The following is a 19,711-nucleotide window of genomic DNA, read 5'->3' on the forward strand; positions in this document are numbered from 1 at the left end:
AATGACCAGTCGATAGAGGTTTCAGTTGACTCACTGAAGAAGTAGCCTGGAAGTTTATAATCTCTAAATAATCCTTGCTGATCTTTATTTTCTATTTTCTATAAATGATCATGGAAACTGTATTTTCATGTATTTTTCTTTGGAAAAGCTCAGATACTTCACCTGCATTATATAAATGTTAACAGTAACTTTTATACCAGCTACATAAAAACTTTTTAAGAGTGACTTGATCTCAAGGTCATAGAGCAAATCTCTGGTGAGACAGGAATGGAATTCATGACCTTTGACTGCCAGGAGTTTTCTACCCACACTCGGAAATTCCTTCTCCATAAGCGTAATTTATATGCTCACTTTGAGAGGCTGGAAAGTTCATCCCTTTTAGGGCAGGGGGTGGGGGGACGGGGAGGTAGTGGTTTTCCTGTCAAATCAGTTGACACACCAGTGCTTTACAGTTTTACAAAGTGATTTTTACCTACATTATTTCTTCTTACCCTCACCACAGCCCTGTAAACTGCATATGATTTTTCCCATTTTAAAGCCTCAGAGGAGTTAAGAAATTTAACAAAGCTCATCCAGAGTTAGTAAGCAAGAGAGCCAGGCTCAAACTGCAACATCTCTGCTTAAATCAGTCCTGATTCCAGGATGTATAATCTTAGCAGACACCCGATTATGAAATGAATGAAGGTTTTCTTTACAGCTATTTATTTCATTTTTTTACCATCATTTCCCTTGGTTGTCATTTAAGTCTGTTGGTTTGTTTTCTTTGGGGCAGGGCTGTTTTCATGCTTTAAGTCTGCTTGTTAAACTAAAGCGAAAATAGTATTACTAAACATAGAATTTGAAAAAACAAACTCTGCCTGTTCTTCTCCTCTTTTATGCAAGTGGGAAGGGGGCTTTTTACCATAATTCGTGGTCATAACGTCCACGGTTTATGTATGGGGTATGTACCTATACAGGTAGAGAATATAGAAACTCACATTCATAAATATAAATGCTATGTATGTACACATATATATGTACATACCTAAAATAGTGGCTATATTTTTATATATGGTATATACATACACATCATGCCAGCAATTATTGTGAAAAGCCATATATACTGTTAAGCACGGTGAATGTAGCACGTGAAACACAATTCCTGGCTGTGGAGGCCAACAAGTTGTGATAGTGGCAGCTTCTATGGCCTCTGATGGGGGTGGGAAAACTACCCCAAAGCTCTGTAGCTTTTCCCCTCGTCTTCCACGCCGGAATACAGCAGCAAGGGCTTTCTGCTACTGCATCTGTACCTAAAAAGCAACACGGCTTGGACCAGTCCAATTACTATACTTTTAGTAAAAATTCAAAAATATATACCATTAAATGAGCCACAAAATAAAAGCATGACTTTGAGTTGGAAAAAAAGACAGGAGGAAAGCCCGTCCCAGGGCAGAATTCTTTTGAGTGAATATCCTATCATCTACTGCCAGACCAAAACAAATTTTCATGGAGCAACAGGCCTACTCAAGTAGCCACTTTTATGACAATAAACACCCCAAAGCGAAAAATCCTTTTGTAACATAATTACTGAGAATATATAGAGAAAGTAACCATTTAATCCACAGCATGTGTTCCCTACCGCAAGAACTCAAAAGCTGACATCAGATGGGGTGTCGCTGCTCTACGGCCTGACCATGAATTCTGGCCAGCTGAAGTCAGACAGTTCTCTGGAAAGGCTTGGGATCTAGAAACCAAGCAGGTCTCACAGAGCCTAAGGCTGTTGCCCTTCTGGGCACAGGGGAGGTCCGTGTGTTTACTTGTCTTTTGATCTGGGGACCCCTGGTTGAGGGGGACGACTTAAGGCTGTGGTTATAGGGTGTTGCCAGGGATTTAATCTTTTTTTTTTTTTTTTTCTTTACAACAAAGTGAATCAGTTATACATATACATATGTTCCCATATCTCTTCCCTCGTGCGTCTCCCTCCCTCCCACCCTCCCTATCCCACCCCTCTCGCGGTCACAAAGCACAGAGGTGATCTCCCTGCGCTATGCGGCAGCTTCCCAGGGATTTAATCTTAATATTTTCACCCTTACATTTTGTCCATACTTAAGACTGAAAGGCGTGCATAATGTGTAGGCTGAAAAAATAAATAAACGTGAATTTTAAAATGGAAAATAAACGAACACTGGGCAAAAATACAGATATTTCCACTCCAGTACCACGTGGTATTTTCAAAATGTAAATGACACAGGTGAGCCACTGCCATCTACTTTAAGAGTTATTTACAAAAATGAAAGTTGTTTTCTAAAAGAAAAAGATAACCAGGGCGCTGATTCTGAATAAAACTCTTCGGAGATTTTTAGCTCTTGTTCATTAATCAACGTGGAAGCACAAGTGAGGAAACTTATTTATCCAAAAAAAGAATAACCTTTCAAATAACTCTGTGCCACTTCTAGTTTTGCAGAATACAAACTACTTTGTATTAATACACAGATCATCTACAGCTAGATTTATGAAGTTGACGCTAAGAGGACTGTTCCTCTCACAATATAAAGAAAGCAAACCATTGAAGCCCCCAATTTAATGGGATTAGTCTCATATTAATTCGCAGAAATATGAAATTCCACACTTTCCATTTTGTACCATGATGAAAATATCCAAGACGTTTATATGTTCAACTAGTTAACAACATCACCTCACTGGTCAAGTTACTCAATACTCTAGATTAACCAACACTGGCTTGAGTTCAAAATGCCCTCATATGGGCCTAGAGGCCTAAGCACTTATGTCATCTTTATGGGGATAGCAAACACACCTATATTTAAGAACAAATTATTTCATTACGTTGATAGCAGCCTGCTTCATGATATGACATCTAAAACTCACTCTGAGTCTGCTGAAGTGCATGTTTACCTTTCCCAGGAGGCCGGAAAGTAATCCCCGAGGAACACAGAAAGATTTTTTTTAAAACGACCATAACACTAATGCTATTACATGCCTGACGGGTGCTCTTCGGAATGACCGTCAAGCATCCTGATTTGTTTTTCCCTTGGTCTGGGGAGAGAGAGCGCACCAGTGTTTGCAGTCCCTCCCTTTCTGTACACACATAGGCTGCAGCTGTAGTAAACAAGCGCCAGCCAAGAGTTGCTAAGGTCAAGGTCTCAAATGCTATACCAGGACCAATTTTCTCCCAAATGACATTCAGTTGTGGAAAAGGAATTTTCTGGAGAAAAAAAATATTAAGGGCCCATCAGCTCAACAATTTTCATTCAGTAAATAGTAATTCAACGCATTCCAAAATAAAGTTGAGCTGACAGAACTTTCTTTTAAATATGCATTACTAAGTAATAGATAAATAACTGAAGCACTTCAAAAATAAACAGAAACCCCTCAAGGATGTTTCTTTACCTCACACAGCTATAGTAGTTTTAGTGCATAAATGATTAAAATTTTACGTGAAAACATCCCAACTTTTACCAGTGCAAGTATATTTCATAATAGTTATGAATTAGAAGGTAAAAATAACAAACCTCTTCCCTAACTACATTACAAATTTCTGTCAGTTCTTTTATGTTCACCACCCTCTCTCCCCAACTCGGACTCTAATTGACCAGGCTGCAGCCGTAAAGATGTAACTCATGCAACCGAATGTTTGTCCTTCAACAACCTATTTCTAAGCTTCTAAAGTTAAACATTTTCTAGCCTAAAAGTATATCCCTTTATCACAACCAATTTCTATGTGGTTTTTAAAAATGTAAACAACATCTGAATGAGGTCTGCAAATAGCACAACCAGGTTTTGTTTTTTTTTTAAGGTGAGGGGTCACTGTTTTTACTGAATGCCAATTCCAAAGAGCATTTCTTAGAAGATGGAATACACCCACCCTTCAAAGTGACCACTCCTATTCCCCATCACAAGCTGCTGCCCGTTAAAAGCCACCAAATTTATTTCAAAGCGTTAACTTATCTAAACAACTCTATCCTCCAGTAAGAAAAGGGCAGGAAGGCGTCTGGGTGGATTTGCAGAATGACGTGCGTTGATTGGCAGATGTCTACCGAAGCCACTAGATGCACACGCACTAAACGTAAATAGAGCTGCTCCTCTCCCTGGTGTTACAGGGAAACTGAGAGAATATTAAAGCTGATTTAAAATAAAATATCCGAGTGCTCGTCTGAGGATTCTATTAGCCAGTGGAATTGCTTAAAACAATCCATACAGCACGACACTTAAACCATCTGTACAGTTAAATTAGAGAGCCGACAATACTAACCACACAAACTGTTTATCCAGATTACACATTCCGTTGTACTAATACTCTTTAACTCAACACAGTCAGCTTTTATCAGCTGAATAAAGGCTGTTACTATTAAAGTATGCAAAACTGGAAGCGCAGGGTAAAGGGGGTTGGGAAGCTGCAGGGCATATAACAAAGGAATTGGTACTTTTTCCAAGCATTTGCCTCAAATGCACTTCGAAACAGAACTGTTGAGTGCACCCCACCCTTTTCCCCAAAGATAAAAGTTTTCAAAGTTCTAATAGGCAGTTCTCTACCCAACAAAAGCAGGATTGATTCTCCCCGTAGGGAAGCATCTAACGCGAACACCAACTAATGTCGCGGAGGTCAAGTCCGAGTCCTCGGAGCGAGCCTCTTAAGGCAAGAGGTGGCTCCCAGGCCGTCTCCGCGGGCTTCCCGGCCCGGGTGGCCCTGCAAAGTTGCCCCTTGTCAACTCCGGTCAGGCCCCCCGTAATTGAAAATAACAGCCACGGGCCAGCCCCTGGCTACTTCCATGGACCAGGCACTGTAGCAAGTGACAGTTACACATCATTACGACCAGAGACAATAATGAATGTAGCACCAGGACCACTATTCATGCCAGCAGTGTCATCTCCGCCTTAACCCCTTCCCCTCCGCTCTCTCCAGTGCACACCCAAGCCCACAAGGCCCGGTGCGGCAGCTCTTCACCCAACTCGCTCTCTTCCTGGGGGCACACTACTTCCACAAGCCCCCCTCCAATTCAGCCCTGGTGTTTTATTTCTCATCCTTGGCAACTGTCAGGCAAGCACTGCAACCAACAATTCCACTAGGGGTAGAAAAACATTTGCTTAATTCACGCTACTTGGTAAGTTCTTTTTTAAAAAAAATTGCGAGGCGGGGTGGGGGGGGGAGAAACCTCCTTTCTTCTCCACGAATCCACCCGACGCTACTTGCTCTGCAGTAGCATCGCCCTCCCTCGGCCCCCTCCCGCTTCCCAACACTTTCCCCCTTTACGAACACAGACCAACCAAAATGATTTAACTTGAGCAGATGACAGAAGGAAAATAAAACATGTTAAGAGAATACGGTCTGATCTGGGATGGCACAAAAAAAAAAGAGGAGGGGGTTGTTTATTTTGATAAGAAACGGAATCGGCACAGACCTGAACAGAAGCTGCAGAGCAGGAGAAATTGTTTTCTTTCCCTCACACAGAGTCCCCCTCTCTCTCTCCCTTTCTCTCTCGCTCTCACACGCGCGCGCGCGCGCACACACGCGCGCACACACACACACACACACACGGCGTCACCCGCGCACACTCACACGCACACTCGCACACGCACACGCACGGGCAGAGCCTCTCAGCTGCTCTCTGCAGTTCTCAGGAAATGAATGGGGGGCAACCCAGGGAACTGTTGTACTTGCAAATGACTTACCCGGATCACATGATGCGCTAAATGTAGGGTGGGCCGGTGGGTGGAGGCTGCCGAGACGCGAGCCCGGGTCTAGCGGGGGGAGCCTCGCCAGGCCCGCATCGAATTACCCCGGGGCCCAGCCGAGGGGGTTGCAAGACGCCGCTTCTCCTCCCTTGCAGCCCGCAGCTCAGGAAACCGGAGAGGCGCGGGGGGGGGGGGGCGGTTGGGGGGGTGCGGGGGGAAGGTGAAAACACCAAACCCCCAAACAAAAGAGCTCCGGGTCCTCCTCCCCCGAAACAAAGCCCCGCCGCTGCGGGCGAGCCCCGGGGTGGGGCCGAGGGCGGGGGCGGCGGCGGGGAGGGGCTCGCTCAGCAGGCGCTAAGTCGCTTTATTGCCATAAAATGGGGCCCCCGAGCCGCTCCGCCCGAGGATTAGGAGGCGGGCTCTGAGTGTGATGGTTGAAATCCCCTGTGGGAAACTAACCCCTCCCCGCTCGCAGAGGTAGAAGGCAACACCCACTGCCCGGCCCTCGCCTCGGCGCCCGGGCCGCCGGCTGGGGGGTGGGTCCGCGGAACCTCCACCCCGCCCCACCCCTGCCCCCGCCCCCCGGCCTCGGCCGCGGCGGAGCTTCCCAGTCACCTGCACCACCTTGCCGCGGCACCCAAAATAACCTACACATGGCCAACGCCGCTTTGGGAGCCGCGGGGCGAGGGGTGCCCGCGGGGCCTCGCGGCGGGAGGAACCCCCGATTTCAACTCGTCTGGAGAGGACTCGCGCGGAGCCGCGAGAAAGTCCCCTCTTTTGTGTCAGCGCGCTAGGCAGCCTTAGGAAGGGAATTCGGAGACAAATAAAGCGCGGAGCCCGCTCGGCCCACAGCCCCCGCCGCTCCTCTCCCCTCCCCTCCCGCCCGGGTGGAAGCGTGCAGGGAGGGGGCCGGGGGCCCGAGCCGTCCCCGCGGCTCACCCACCAGCTAACTTGGAAAGGTGTGGGCGGAGCCGGCTCCGGCGGCCGGCGGAGGCTGCGGGACAGCTCGCGGGGACCGCCCCCGGACGCCGGGCATCGCCCGCGCCGGGCAACAATGGGGTCCCGGCCCGGGCAGGCGGTTCTCTGCGCGCGGGGCAGCGCGCGGGGCTGGGCTGGGCTGGGCTGGGCGGAGGGCCGCACGCGGAAGGCGGGGGAAGCATTGTTTGGGTTCTGGAGCGACGCACGTTGCGGGCTAGGCGGGGGCGTCCTCCCTCCCAGCGGTTCACCTTGGCGGGATGAATAGGGGCGAGGCGGAGCCGCGCGGCCAGCTCGGGAGCCCGGGGAGAAGGGGCGTCCGCCCTCGCTCGGAATTTAGGCAGGCGGGCGGACTTGCGGGCGGGAGGAGCAGGAAGCAGGAGCTGCAGACCCGGAGCGAGGAGCGGCGGGAGAGGGGAGTCCGGCACCCCCCCCCCAGCCCCGCCCCGCCCCGCCCTGCGCCCCGAGATGCGGGCGGCCAGGAGCCGCGTCCTTCACGCCCTTCCCGGGGGCCCCTCCCTCCCCGCCTCCGCGCCCGGGGGAGCGGATCGGCGCGATTCTGGGGCGGGAGGGGGAGGAGGCAGCCCGTGCGGCCCGGCGTTCCCGCGGCGGCCCCGAGGGCGCGGGGTCAGCGCGGCGCTGGAGGGTCGGCGGGGGCGGAAGCCGGCGCGCGGGGCTGGGAGCGGGCGGGCCGGGCGCGGCGGGCCGAGGTGGCGATCGCGTGCGCCACTTTCTTGCAAAGCTGCGTGAGCGCGCTGGGGCGCCCAGGCCGCCGGACACCCCGGCGCGGCGCCCCTGAGCCCGCCCCGCGTGGGAAACCGCCCCGGCCGTGGGAAGGCAGCGAAGGGGAAGTTTACATTAAGGGAAGAAAGATTCGCAAGTGTGGCACGAAGTAGGATGGGAAGAAAAAGGAGGCAGAGGCCGAGAAACAGGAAATGAGAGTGAAGGGACGAGTTCTAGCCAGGAAAAGCCATGTTCTACATTTTCTGTGGCATTTTCCAAAGACTTCTAGAGGCCCGGTGTGCGTTATTAATGAAAACAAAGGCAGCGCACTGCCTGGTGTGCTCTCTACCTCCTGCCACATTCTGTAGGTGAGGAAGATGGGCAGGGTAGTCCCAGACCGGAGCAGGATTCCACAGCCCACTTCTGGCCCTGACGGGATGAATCAGTGGGCCTGCGTCTGAGAAATCAGGATTAAGAGGAGGGGTCTGTCCTGGTGTTAGGGTGTCGAAGAACAAATAAGTGGAGGTGGCCGAAAATTGTGCCCCACTCCTTAAGCGAAGTATCCTTAGACTAGGAAAGCAGCGCGAGCGGGAAGGCAATGGAAGCCCACATCCGAAGACGTGGGTGCGGCAAGGGAATCAGGAAGCCCAAAGGAAGATGGAAACTGGGGGCTGAGGGGCCCAAATTGGGGTGGGGTCTCTTCGGGGGAAAGCGGCCCCGGACCCCACCCCCTGGCCTGATCCTGGGCGCCGGGTAAACAGCCCTTTACATTTCTCTACATCTGGATAAAAACAACATGAAAAGACAAGTTTGAAAAACCGTAGAACATCAACAGATGCACAGCCTTTAAATGAAAAACTTGCCTCTACTGGAAACACTGTAAAGTTTTCCTCTAGGTGGGGCAGGGAGTGAAAGAAATGAGTTTAGCTGCAAGGGTGGAAGGATGCTTTAAGACATTATGTCATCGTGGCAGTTCTTGCACTAACAGCTCTTTCTCAGAGGGAGCTGAGTGGCGGACTTACCATAAATATATTCTAGAGCAAGTGCTTTTGCACGTGGAAACGTATTCCAGACTGCACTTCCTCTCTATGGTTCCAGCCATGGGCATGTTAATAGAATGATGAAAGATAGAAAACAAAGTACGGGGCTTCCCTCGTGGCTCAGTGGTTAAGAATCCGCCTGCCAATGCAGGGGACACGGGTTCGAGTCCTGGTCCAGAAAGATCCCACGCGCCGCGGAGCAAGCAAGCCCGTGTGCCACAACTACTGAGCCTGTGCTCTAGAGCCTGGGAGCCACAACTAGTGAGCCCACTCGCCTAGAGCCCCTGCTCTGCAGCAAGAAAAGCCACCACGATGAGAAGCCCCCGCACCGACACAGAGTAGCCCCTCTCTCTGCAACTAGAGAAAGCCTGCATGCAGCAGTGAAGACCCAACGCAGCCAAAAATAAATAAATTTATTTTTTTTTTAAAGTACAAGAATCCATTCCAGACGAATAAGGAAAATAGAGATAGGTCAAGGTTAGTATCTAGAAACTGTATAGTGTGGTTAAAAGAGAGAAGTACATCAAGTATTAGGAAAAAAAATATTAGCAGACTTTGTTAAATTGTTGACATAAGAAAGAATAGAAATGTTAAATTAAGGCAAGTCCTCATAGAAACAGGAAAAGGTTTAAGAGAGAGAATCACTTCATTGTGTGAGCTGGGGATGGATGTGGAAGGGCAAAAACAGTAAGAAAATAAAGAAGCAAGGTATTATTGGCACTTAGAATACTGAAGACAATTATATGTGAGTGTGTGTCTGTGTACAGGCATACATTTCCAATTCAGTTCGTATAATTCTATCTCTGCATAGAACTTGAATTTAAACAAACTAAGGTGTGAACAGCTGGGAGGAGGTAGGAAAAAAGTCCACATACCCTGGCAAAAGTATGTGCACACCTTTTATGTTTAGTCCTTTCTCTTCTACTTCCATGTGTATGCAGGGATGTGAAAAAGCTGAAAATCTAAAGATGGCAAAGTTATTTCACCAAGAATGCATAATTGTGTCTGCATAAAAGAATGTGTTGAAATTACAGAATCATAAAATTTCAGTGTTGAAAGTATCTGTCAAAACCAATTCAATATGATACTATAGTTCTGTATAAAAGCAAGATGATTTGGGTCAAAGATAATGACCTGTTTTCCTAAGTTTATATACTTCATTTATTATTGCAAATACCAGAAGAATGAATTAAAGAGGATGAAGGTTTGTATTCTGACATTCTTATACACATAAACAGTACACACGTTGGATTTCTTTTCCCTAACATATTGGCCAGAAAACAAAACAAAACAAAAAAAAACCATACACATGCACCCTCGAAGCAAATAATATACCTACTTCAATGTAAATATACAGCTAAATTTACAACTAGAGATGTTAAGTTGTTAATGTAAATGTTACCTACCCAGAAATTTTTTGCCAGATCTTCTTATACTTCACCAGTTGTGATACTCTTTGAAAAATTAGTGTCAGTGACAGGAACTCTTTTACAGTTAAGAGTATTACCTGTCCCATAGCCTGATTTCTCTAAGGTAAGGACTCTCTTCAATATCTACATACATGTAAAGTTCTTAAGGCTTTGGCTGCATGATGCCAAAGATTGCATGGATGATTTAACACTAGTATAATTGGTGGGGGGGGGGATGAAGTCCATTTTCAGAAGTAAAAGCTGTGTTGAAAGACTAGAACTGACTAGAAGTGAAAATGAAAGGTGATTCCCGGTGCTTTAAATAAATTAAAAAATATAACCTTGATTTTTCCTAGGGCCTTAAGTGAATATGTGCTATTAGGTTTTCAATGCCTGTTTGTTTGTTTTTTCCCTTGTGTCATATTTTGGCAATAATGTGCAGCAAAGGGAAATTTTCCTGTATGAGAACGGCATCTAAAAGCCTTACTACAAATGCAAACAGCTGGTGATATTATATGATTACATGGTAAACAACATGTTTTGATTTGAGTGAGGGGCTATCTAGAAATTAGGGGAAAACGACATTTCATAACTTTGTTTTGTTGCGGGTAATACAGTTTTTGGTCCTTCTAGCTTCAATATCTTCCTCACATCCTCAGATGTCTCTCTTCCAAGCTCCTGCATAGTCACTTTCATTCAAGTCTCCCCCTGCCCCCACTACCACATGCCCTCCTGGTACCCCAGCTCTGAACTTCTAGCCCCTCCTCTCAAATGCAGTCCACCTCTCCTACAGCAAAACCTTGATTATAGCATACCTATATTTAGAAACCCAAAGTGGCACAAATTTGTTTCAGTACAATACCATGACACTTAAGGGCCCCACTTAGCTTTTCATATCTCATACTTCCCCTCCCAGCACACGGGGACATCTTACAATGCCCCATCCATCCCGGATACCTTTACTTAATAGTCCCCCTCCTTTTCCTCCTGTGGAATCATCACCAAATGATGCCATGACACCCCATACACATGTATGCATCTCTTATTCCCTCACCAAAAACTCATCTTTCCCTTCTTTGAGCTTCTTCTGTTATAATGGAAAGAGTGCCTTAGCCACTGACCAGATGGTTTTTTCATCCTTTTTCTGATTCTCCATTTTTCTACCTATTTAAATAATATTTCCCTCATATTGAAGGATTAACATTTATTGGATGCTTATTTGGACCAATGTGAGATATATTTGGCCTGAGCAGGCATCCAGCATATGTTAATTCCCTCACTTATTCTTAAGGTACTTACACCTTTCTGCTTTCATTAAATATTGTTGGCTGTCCTATCACAGATAACCCTTTGTGAACAAAAGCAGCACCTGAACCATTTATTTAGCACTCCTTTCATCCGTCACACGATTTTGCACATAGTAGGGAATTACTGAGTACTAGTTGAATCTATCAAACAGTTCTTAAAATTAGAATGACATCATTAAAATACAATATAGAAGAAAACCTGAGTTTCCATTTGTGTCCATATACTGAAAATAAAATTCTGGCATATGTTAACAAATACCTTCTGAACATTAATTCTGGCAACATCGTTCAATCAACTTTCTTCTAAGTTAGAAGTTTTTACATAAAGGAATATATTAGATTTGAAGCATTTTTACCAAATTTCATTGTCCCTATCATATGTAATCATTTAAAAATTATCCAATCAATTATACTACTTTTTTGTCTTATTAGAATTAGAATTATACTGTATTGAATAAAAATTCAATTCTTCAATATCAGAGAGGAAATTCACAGCAAATTCGTTTTTTAAAATGGCACTTTGCAACTTTTTAGGTTGCAAACATTGGAGCTATAATTTTGTGATAGAGATCATCTACAATTTTAAATATAACAAATTGAGGCATATCAGATTTGAACTATAGTTATCCTTGCCTTTTAAAATTTTACAGATGAAAATTGTACCCTCATGGAAACAATTTAGCTCAGCTAAAGTATAGATGGTTTACAGAATACCACTTTAATTTCATGCTGAATGCAAGGGACTAGCCTCAGTACTATAAGCTTATGAAGATGAGCTCAGATAAAACTAATGAACAACAATAACAAGAGGTACAATTAAAATACCCTGGATAAAGTTATATCTGTTTGGAAACATTGTGGGGAAGGTTGCACTTAAAAGATGGAAAGGATATTTTTATTTCTTAATAACATGAAGGGTGTCATGTATGTAAAATAGTATATATCAGGTACATGTGGCTTCTCCCACACTTAAGAAACATAGGGTTTCCAGTACTTTCTAAGCCACCCACTGTGGTCATCCCAGTTGCATCCGTCTCCTATCCCTTCAGGGGTTACTATTTTTCAACTTGGGGGAAAAATTTCATTGCAGTTTTTTATTATTAATATTTTTGATCTTGACATAAAGTCTTCACATTATTATTTTTCCTAACAGTGATTTGCTATTATCTATTTAGGGTACTGTCCCTCCCACATTCGAAGTTTTCCAAATGTTTGCAATTGTACTTACATTAGAGTAAACGCCTTGGCTTCTTTCTTTTAAAAAATAACTTTTAGATAGTTTCCCCTAGTTTCAATAGTGTTACTGAAACAAAGATTATGAATTTGTTTTTATTACTCTAGAAACATATTGTTGAATTATTTTTCAAAAGTATTTTACCAGTTTACCATGACACCATATATATGAGAGTGCTATTTTCCCGTGTTCTTACTAAGATTGGGTGGTGTTTTGAAATTTTAAAAAAACCTTAGGTTGGCAGACAAGAATGGCTTGAATTTTAATTGTTTGATTAGTAGAGATTGAACTCCACTCTAGGAATATAAATGTGAAATTGGTGGGTAGGATGCTGGGACTGAGTCAAACTGCTGTTGCCACAGCCCGACTAAGAGGATGCCAGTCCGTCTACAATAGGAAATCAACATTGGAACAGCTGACATTACAAATTCAGACTCTGAAATCCAACAACTTAAGTATTTAGGGGAAGGGGTACAAAGGAAAGAAAATAGGAAACTTTGTCTCAATTTTCAAGTCCTGGTAATAAGAGAAAAAAAAGTGTCTTTATGAAATTCATACTTGTTTTTACTTTTGATACATTTGTAAGGCATCTAAATAGATATTTAGTTCTACCACATTGGAAACAAAAATAACAAATTAGATAGCTGAGAGAGAAGAAGAGAGAGAGAGAAAGAATTAAAACCTAGCCAGAAACTTGGGAATAAAATAACATGAAATGAAAATAGGGAGAGAGAAAGGGAAGGAAGAGGAAACGGAGGGAGAAACATCACTGTACCGATCAGTAGTGCTTTGCTTTCATTTGCAAACAACAGAAAACCCAACTAATGTCTGCTTAGGATACATACCCTTCCCCCTGGCCCCCCGCCCCACCCAATGCCCTTGCAATGAAGCTAGAAGTCCAAAGGTACACAGCCAGAGCTCAAGGCTGTGAAGCTGCTCTCTGGTGTCCAAGGGCCTCCAAGTCCATTTTCTTTTCCTGCTTGCCTTCTGAAAGTGTAACTCTTTTTTTCCCTCCACAGTAGGAAGAGGGAGAAAGGCTAAAGATAAAGGCCAGATCTATTCCTTTTAGAAATTTTTCCCAAAGCCTCACCCATGTCATCTGCTTATATCTCATTGGCCAAGATTGGGTCACATGGCTTCCCAGAGATCCATCACAGGAAAGTGGACACAGAGAACATCTTAGATGGAATTTGGGACAGCCAACTGACAGTCTCTACCTTTTTGCTATATAATTTCGCATAATGTTTTAAATTGCAAACCATTATATTACTGAGACTCTCTATTGAATTCTTGCTGGCTGACAGCTAAAAAAGGAAAAACATATCGTAGGCTGACAAGTTATTGACACAGTCATTGTAAGGACACCGTTTCATAAAAGACAAAAAAAAAGACTTTGTGATATTTCTTAACATATACTTTTCCCCACAGTGTGATTTTTAAAAAATCATTAAAGTACACAAACCATAATGTAGCCAATTTAAGATTAATCCATGTGTGATTTACCTAAGGCAAATGTGAATCCCAGTTTAGCTTCACCCAGTAACATAGTCTGGTTGTGGCTCATCTTTCTATTCTATTGATTTACATGTCTTTGAGAAATGAACATTAACTTTTAAAAGTTGGATAAGCAAGTCACAATCGGAAAGGTAAATATAAACTGCATTCGTATTTCATACTCAAATACTAGTGAATCAGCAGCGAAAGAGCTTGTACCTGTTAACCAAAAAGTCCTGAACTGATTATGGGTTTTCATCACTTGACTGAGTGACCATTGACAGCTTGCTTAATTTTTCTTGATTTCAGTTTTCCTCTCTGTACAACTGGGATGGCACCTTCTTTACAAAGATGTGGAGAACGAATGAGGTCTTATATACCTTCTCCTTCAAGACTGTAAGGTCCCTGAAACTTGGCAAGAATTGTGTGTGATCACTTCTTAGTTATGCCACCAATGCCTCACTCAGCACCCAACGCACAAGTCCTCAAAACTTTTTCATGGAAAAATGAAAGTAACTTCCAAATTGCCTAGCACATTGTGGGTGCCCTATGAGTATTTAGTTTTCTTTTCTATTAGCTAGAACTTTTAACTTCTTTAATACAAATTACTCATTGTTTGATTACTATTAAAATACACCTAAATATATTCACCTTCTAGAATAATAAAGTTGTTTGTCAAGAAAAATAATCTTAAGGAATATATGAGATTTCTACAGATTTTATATAGTTCAATAAAATGTTCAAACCCAATTAACTCAATTACTAAAGATTGGTACTTTCCTAGATTTGGATTTAGATCTGTTTTAACTGAGTCATCTTTCAAGTTAGTCACATATAAAGTTAAAGTAATTTAAACTGTATGCCTTAAAACAATTTTATTCTTAAGATGGACTCTTAAAGAACTTTTCTTTCCTTCTCTCCTTTCTCCCCTTCCCTTTCTCCCTCTCCATGCCCCTACTCCTTCCTCCTTCTTTCTCTCTTTTTAAGAGAGGGACAAACTGTGGATAACTGATCCATGAAGACCTAGGTCTTCCAGTTCTTTATTTTTATCCAGTTTACAAATTAGCTTTATGAACGTTTTATGCAAAAGTCAAACACAATTCCATTCTTAACTCCAGATAAAAATGGCCCTGGCCAATAAAGGAAAGTCTGCAGAACAAACAAAGACCTTCCTCAAAATAACCCTAAGCATCACACCCTCTTTTTCAACCTGACATTTATGCACCCTCTACTATGTGCCGTACACTGCTCAACGCATTTTGCATATAATTCATTCAATCTTACCAAGAAGTCTATGAAGCTCTACTACTGTTTTTACCTCCTCAGGACAAGCATCACCAACTATTGCAACTAAGTTGCAAGACCCACAAGCACTCTGATCCTCTTCTCCTTTTATCTTTCTCTATACAGCACTTATCGCCATCTAATACACTACATATTTTGCTTTATTTTTGTTGCTTACTGTCTATCTGCCCCACCACTAGAGTAGGAATTCCACGGGAGCAGAGGGTTTTTCGCACATGTTCACTGTTGCAGCCCATTGGGTTAGAAAAGTGCCTGGAATGTAGTGGGCACTCAGCAAATATTTGGGTATTAACACAATTCCCATTGCATAGATGAGAACTCTGAGGCATCTGATGCTTTAGTATCACTTTGTCTTTAAAACTATTATAAGTTTGTTGTATAATTTGTCATTAATTGTTATGATATAAATCCTTTCCATATATCTTGTTGACATGAAAGAGCTTGATAACCTCAACAGACCCAGCAGATAGATATTGGTCTCAGGAACTCAACTGGTTATCACAAGATCATGAGAGAGAGTTTCTTCGAAAATGAGAATGAAACCAGGACAGAAAAAATTGAATACATGGCCATCAGCTACTGCTACTATACCTGCATATTTGTACACTATTTGTAGTTAAACTACTGACTGATTTTTGAATTAATAGTGTCATGCCTTCATCTCTCTTTCACACCAATCACTGCATATTTGTAGTATATAAGGAATTCCTTAGTCTCAAGAACTAAAGCAGTGTAACAAAGGGGAATAAATGTATGGTTGAACACTGTATTTTAACTCACTGAGAGAGAAAAATTAGACAGAATCATAATATTTTCATTCTCACATTATGCCTGGTACTTTTATGCCTAAGTATTAAGGTGATAGGTGCTATAGAAAGGGTAAATAAATTCAACAGAGGAAGTCTGTTTAGTTATTTTAGAGCTGTTGTATTGAAATACTGTCTTGTTTACAACTTTCAACTCCACAAATCCTCATCAATTATTAAGTATTTTTCTCATTGAATTAAGCAGGGTGACTATTTTCTCAGAAAAAGCATCAGGTAAAACATAAGGCTTACTCTTAATATATCAAAACGTTCCCATGTGAATGAAACTCTATGACTTTATTACACTACCCACCCCACCCACAAACTAACAGAAAGTATACATTCTATTCGTTACATAAAAGGAAAAAGAATTTAAATTCCATTATTTATTTCTTTGAAGCTGGAAGCAGATCTTTCCTATTACAGTGACAAAATAAACAAAATGTTTCGTAGAATTTAACCACTGGGTATCAGGCATCGTGTTTGTCCTGGCTGGCTCCGGGGAGGTTACAATGAAGGCAAGTGTAGACAAAAATCAGAGAGAGAATGGGACTGTCACATCTTACAGCGCAAAATGCTATGTGGTTCTTCCATCAAACAATTATTTTTTCATTGGGATGATTCTATATCATTTATCCGTTTATCACTCATCAAAAAAGTTTGGTTGAGTAGTATTCTACAATGATACAATTTGCTATTAGCATGCTTCTTTGTTTCATTTTGAGTTGTGTTCATTGTTTATATGGCTTCTTGCCCGCTAGAACTGTTATCCACATGCTTGAGTTCCCTGGGCAGCCACCTAGACAAGAAACATATGGCTGGGTCGGCTGCGAAAATCTAGACGCACACCATTCGTAATTCTATCTCTTTGTGTGTGTGTGTGTGTGTGTGTGTGTGTGTGTATTGACATGTGTCATTCATGCACATCTACATTTGGCATCTGTATCTCTTACAATCATGTGCTAATAAAAATATTTATATTATTTCACCCCAACGATACTTATAAATACCGCTTTTATTTAGTAACATGTAATCAAGCAGCAATGAAATATTTTGCCATTTTATCTAGAAGTATCAGTTAGAAAGGAGATATGCAATCCTCCATGGATTTGACAATAAAACCTAAATTTCAGGGTTTTAGCTCCTACTTCTGAGCCTGGTTTTGGATCAGGTTCCATGGTTAACGCAAACATACTCAAACACATTTTAAACCTATATGCAAAATATAGTGTATGTTTTAGTCTTAGTATCACAAAGTCTAAGAATTATCTTCTTACAAGAAGCAAGGAAACTTAATTCTTTGAAATTTCAAATCTAAAGGAAGGTTTTATTTTTCACTAGAACATGTTTTTTTTAAATTGCTGTAATTATCTTGGAATTTTGTCAAAGTAGAAGTCTTTGAAAATTGGTAGGTCCAGATCTTAAAGTGAGCATGAAGCAGGTACTTAAAGGACGCTAATAACTAACAAAGCACATCTAAGTTAAAGGGGGGAAAGGTTTAAACGGTCAGAGACCTTTGAATAAAAGAGAACATTAAACAAACGTCTTAACCATAGAGTTATAAATATGTCAGATATACAGACTTTCCTGCCGCTCTATGAGTGGACCGATTGTGACTTTTTGTTGACCTTCACTAAGTCAGTTAACACTTCGTAATCTTTATCTTCCCATTAGGAACAATACCTGCTTGTAAAGGAAATGCTAGACCACAAATCTAAAATAACATTATTTTACTACCATTACTATCCCCAACAGAAAACCCATTCCTTTCTGCAATAATGCAGTACAAGTTCAATAAACCTCTATGTAGACTTTTGTCAAAATACTGAAGAGGAAACAGATTAGGAAGGAGCAGTGTTGACTTCATACTTATCAGAACCAAATCAGCCACTTACATGTTTTCTTTTAAAAGCATTCTTAATTTAATTTCTTTTGCCACACTGTTAATACAGAACTAACGCTGCCTTACAATTTCACAAGACTTTTAATTTAGAAAAGTGCTTCCTATCAGTTATTGCTTGTTACAATATACAGGTAAAAGTTCAATGTGCTAAGTGAGGTGTTTTTTTCTCATTTAATCCTCATAATAGCCAGTGAGGTAGGTGATATCCTCTTCTCTGTTTTGCAAAGAAGAAAACTGAGATCCACGGATATTAACTTGTTTCCAAGGTGACACAGCTAGTAGGAGATGGAAATAAGATTTGTCCCTGGTTTGACGGATGGCAGATGAGTCTTCTTAATCACTGTGTATTCTGTACTCACAACTGGTGGAGGAAACTTGCTAGTCAACCTTTAGATACTTGAGTGCTGGATACTTGCCGAAATCGCCCAGTCTATGCACTTCAGCTTTGAGTTCCTGGATCCCAGCACATTGTCCTTCCCGTTAGACTGAATTGTCCTTGAAGGCTTTCTATACCCCATTAGGGTGCATGAATGAGGAACTTCAGAAAAAGTTAATGAGCTCTTCCCTAATTGTTTACCTGGAGTCTCTTACGTTTTGCATCTGGTTCAGATGTTGCCCCTTATAGGTGGCATAGCAGTGACTGCAAGAGCCTCTCTCAGGGAATTAATGAACACCTTCGGTGATGCTGTAGTTATGGCAGTGATTTTTCCAAACTGGAGTCCATGGCACACTGTTCTGAAGGATGCTAATAGGTAATGGGACACAAAGAGTTCTGTGCTCTCAAACATTTGGGAAAATTTTGATGATACAGTGTTAAACATCTTTCTTTGAAGAGGATGCTGTAGTTGCTGTTCACCTCGTAACTGACATTGTGACTTTGGAAGACAGGGCCGACAGAGCATACAGCAGTTCTCCAAAATATTTAATCACCTGGTTTTCAAACATGTTTTTAATACTCTGGGAATATTTTCCCAAGCAACCTGAGTTCCAAAATGCTCCTCTGGGGCTTCCCTGGTGGCGCAGTGGTTGAGAGTCCGCCTGCCGATGCGGGGGACACGGGTTCGTGCCCCGGTCCGGGAGGATCCCACATGCCGCGGAGCGGCTGGGCCCGTGAGCCGTGGCCGCTGAGCCTGCGCGTCCGGAGCCTGTGCTGCGCAACGGGAGAGGCCACCACAGTGACAGGCCCGTGGACCGCAAAAAAAAAAGAAAAAAAATGCTCCTCTGGGGTGTAAGTCCTGCCCAACAATCCTCGGACATTTCCCGGCCCGTTGACTGTTTACACTTCCTGTCTCACCTCTTTCAATACTCTTCTTCCATCCTCACTCTCCACTGCTAGTCTTGCTTCTTACCTCCCTGAGAAAACAGAAGCCCTCAGGAATGAATTTTCCATATGTAGGCTTACACACTCCAGCTACCTCCAGCTCCACCTTCCCTCCTGGTACCATGGATAAACCATGGTGCTCATATCTAAAGCGCCCTCAGGAATGAATTTTCCATATGTAGGCTTACACACTCCAGCTACCCATCTTCTTACAGCTCCACCTTCCCTCCTGGTACCATGGATAAACCATGGTGCTCATATCTAAAGCCAGTTCCTCCCCCTTTAGCATGAAATTCCTTCTCTTCTCACCCACTCATGTATATTGCTCCGTAATTGTTTCACTTCTGCATCACCAGTTTTTCCTTCTCCGCTGAATCAATTTCTTTAGCACACAACATCCTGTAATTTACCAAGTCTTCGAAATGAATTTTAAAACCATTCTCCTGACCACCGCAGTCTCCTCCAGCTCCAACCCCCTTTCTCTACTCTTTGTTATAACAAAAGCCCACCAAGAAGTGCTCTAT

General features: G+C 42.9%; 1 protein-coding gene across 23 annotated transcripts in view; it reads right to left on the reverse strand.

Moving 5' to 3' along the window:
- The window catches only part of KLF12 (KLF transcription factor 12), a 589,904-nt gene that overhangs the window by 450,685 nt on the left and 119,508 nt on the right, over positions 1-19,711 (reverse strand). For 12 of the 23 annotated variants that reach the window (XR_008619026.1, XR_008619027.1, XR_008619028.1 and 9 more), the window contains exon 1: positions 5,668-6,155. The exons of 1 other annotated variant lie outside the window; for it this stretch is intronic. The gene's annotated coding sequence lies outside the window, so the exon portion shown is untranslated. Of the gene's footprint in view, positions 1-5,396; positions 5,625-5,667; positions 6,157-6,896; positions 7,058-19,711 lie in introns of those variants that run through there. 10 more of the 23 variants (XM_055089492.1, XM_055089491.1, XM_028497471.2 and 7 more) reach the window with 5 other exon arrangements.

This window comes from Physeter macrocephalus, chromosome 13, assembly GCF_002837175.3.
Source record: "Physeter macrocephalus isolate SW-GA chromosome 13, ASM283717v5, whole genome shotgun sequence".
NCBI classification, from domain to species: Eukaryota; Metazoa; Chordata; class Mammalia; order Artiodactyla; family Physeteridae; genus Physeter; species Physeter macrocephalus.